Source organism: Schistocerca nitens, chromosome 12, assembly GCF_023898315.1.
Source record: "Schistocerca nitens isolate TAMUIC-IGC-003100 chromosome 12, iqSchNite1.1, whole genome shotgun sequence".
In the NCBI taxonomy this organism is placed as follows: Eukaryota; Metazoa; Arthropoda; class Insecta; order Orthoptera; family Acrididae; genus Schistocerca; species Schistocerca nitens.
In genome coordinates this window covers 146,881,755-146,885,168 of record NC_064625.1, presented here as the reverse complement: position 1 = coordinate 146,885,168, position 3,414 = coordinate 146,881,755, and positions in this window count along the sequence as shown.

Genomic DNA, 3,414 nt, shown 5'->3' with positions numbered 1-3,414 from the left:
TTCAAAGATATTTACTACGCGAAAATTGTCGCCTTCCAGATATAATTAAACTTTATCCTCACGCTTAATTAAATATCTTTCGCTTTTAGAACTAGATTTTCTTCGTTCCTTAAACCTCAATATTTTCCTTCTTTATATTTGTAATCAAATTTAGAAGCCTACGAACATTAACACTGAAATGAGGAGTCCCATCATGCATGAAGTACATGTTTTGAGGCCCTCATGGAGGTGCATGTTCCAGCTGAACAGGAGAATATTCCCTGAGATAGAGTTTGCCAACCTGTGTTCTGTGGAACTCTAGTGTTCTGCGCGAAGTGAATAAGTGCCCCACGAAATTCTATTAATAACATGGCGTTTATTCGGCGACACTTTGACGATACTAATTTTTTAAATTTTGTTTTGATTTCTGTGCTATTAATTATGATTTAAAATTGGAGTAATCACTGAATAAAAGCAGTTTCTCTCGTTTTTAAAAATTTCATTAATCTTCATCACAAACAAGGCGTTCCATCAAAGTGCCAAGATTCTCAAAGTGTTCTTTCAAAGGGAAAGTTTGCAAACCTTTGCTCTGAGGAAACATAGCAAGTTGTTCCATTGAGCCTGAATGGAAGAACATGAGGACCTAGCAAGAGTCACCAGCACTGCCGTCCCAGACGTTGACATAAAGACTTCGCTGATGAAGTTGTTGCACAATTTCGTGAGGCCTCTTGGCAGCCTTTAATAAATACAAGTCGACCCAAAATTGAACCTTGTGGGACCCCCATCGTGATTTCTCTCTCTTCGCTAAATTTTATTGTCCTTCCAAAATTGTTTCAATTTTTCGATTCTGTTTTTTAATTGGTATTCAAACCAGTCACATTTCCCATGACTAGTCTTGTTATGAAGAGAAACAAAATGAGTTCTGACAGGGAAATCAAGTGTTTCCTGACCCATGTTAATATAACACATTTTATTCCAGTACTTAGTTAGTTACTTTCATGTTTCATGGGTCATATTACATTCATATCCCAAATTAATTTGGTCATCTATTTGTACTTCAAACTTCACCATATAATCATTTTTCCCTCGAAATGAAAACAAGATATAGAGATTGAGTTAGCTATTCCTACCCACCACCTTTTACACATTACGAACATAGAAATTCTTCTACAGAATAGGAGGAGTTGTCAAGGAGAAACTTTTTCAATTTATTTTCAAAATATACCTTGCGGTCTGTTAAGACATTTTATATCACTGGGTAAGTATTCAAAAATTTTTGTTGCAGCGTTGTGCACCCGTTGCTATGCTAAAGACAACCTTAATATTTAGTATTGTAATTATGTACCTCATTGTTCGTTTTGAACTGGAGTGGATTATTTACAACAAACTTTCTGAGGGAATAAATAAACAGTGAAGCAGTAGTCAGAATGCCCAACTCCTTAAACAGATGTCTACAAGATGATTGCGGATGAGCACCACACATTATTCTTACAGCTCGTTTTTGGGCAATGAAAACCACCTTCCTTAAAGATGAGTTACCCAGAACATTATTCCATATGACATTACTGAATGAAAATAAGGAAAATGTGTCAACTTACTGACTTCTCTCTCCCCAAAATTTGCTTTGATTCTAAGCGCAAATGTGGCCGAACTAAGTTGTTTTAGGATTTCCAAAATGTGTTTTTCCCAATTTAAATTCTCATCAATATCGACACCAAAGAATTTTGATCTTATCGCTCTATGTATTATTTCATCATCATGTGTTACACTTGTCACCGGTGCAGTACCCCAAGAGGTGCAGAACGGAATATGACGTGTCTTTGTGAAACTCAGCCGAAAACCAGTCAATGATACTTTTGAGGACTTTATTCACGATTTCTTCCATTTCTGTATGTATATTGGGAGTGACTACAATACTGCTGTCATCTGCAAAAAGAGCTAATTCTGCTTGTTGTACATTACACAGTATATCATTTACATGTATGAGAAACAGTAGGGGACCTAAGATTGAGCCTTGAGGAACCCCATACGTGAATTCTTCACTGTCAGAATTATGTCCATGGATTCTATTGGTTGAAATGCTACTAAGTACAACTTTCTGCACTCTTTTGGTTAGATATGACATAATCTATTGGTTGGCTTTACCATCAATCCCATAAAACGTCAGTTTATCTAGGTGTATACTATGATTCACATAGTTGAGTGCCTTGGATATGTCACAGAAAACACCTACCGACGCTATTTTGTTATTTAATGCTTGTTATATCTAGTGTGTGAGAAATGTTTACTTTGACCAATCCTTCATGTTACACCCTGTACATCGGAACACCACTCCTCCAGAGGGCAATGACCTTTGCACGTGAGCTTTCCAGCCAATCTGTCGCGGCCGAGGCGAGCGCACCCACCTGCTATCTTTGGACAGAGTCATTAAGTGCAATTTTCCACGAGCTACCAGAGCCACACGAGTACTGAAAGAAAAAAAAAAGTTAGGGAAGATAGAGCGGAGAGGCGTTCAAAAGAAGTGTCCGCGATGAATTAGTACAGGGCCCCCCGTGTAATACAAGAGCCTGCCGCTTCTCAGAACAGAAAAAGAAGCGAGCGGCAGCAGAAGCAGGGCGAAAAACACGGCGTGAAGGTGAGGTGCCACGCGCGCCTAATGGCGGCGTATTTATAAAAACACCAACAGCGGCGCGCGCGTAAATAATAATTAGGCCGCGGGACAGACAACCGCGGAATCGCGTCTGTGAATAAAAAAAAAAATAATTCGCTCTACGTGTAGGATACTCGCTCAGCACAACACACCCGTAAATACAGCTACGGGAGAACCAAGCAAACTTACAAGGGTGTACTTTTGGAGTGCACAAATAGGTTGACGATAACCATTTTAGTGGTACTAAAACACTTATAATCTGTAATAAGTATGAATATGATGCCAGAGCGACACTGAAGTATTGTTATTTCACTATATAGCGGGAAGTTGCCTATATTGTCATCATCATCATCATCATCAGTTACCTGCTATATTAACAGGTCCTTTGCCTCTCTATATTCTGCGATCCATTGCTTCCTTCTTAAGGCTGCTGTATGTTGTACCGTCCATCATGTCATCCAGTATCTGGAATCTCTACCTTCCTCGCTTCCTTTTCCCTTCTACATAACCCTCTAAAACTGTTTTTATCAGTCCGTCATTCTTTCTTAGTATATGCCCAATCCAGTTTCTTTTTCTTCTCTTTATTACATCTAGTAACTGTCCTTTCTCTCCCACTCTTCTCAGTACCTCTTCATTTTTTACTCTGTCCATCCAACTTATCCTTTCCATCCTCCGCCATGTCCAGATCTCAAAAGCCTCCAGTCTTTCTCTGTCTTTTTCCCTCATAGTCCATGTCTCAGCGCCATGTAGAACTCCATACAAGACATTTTATGAGTCTCTTTCTG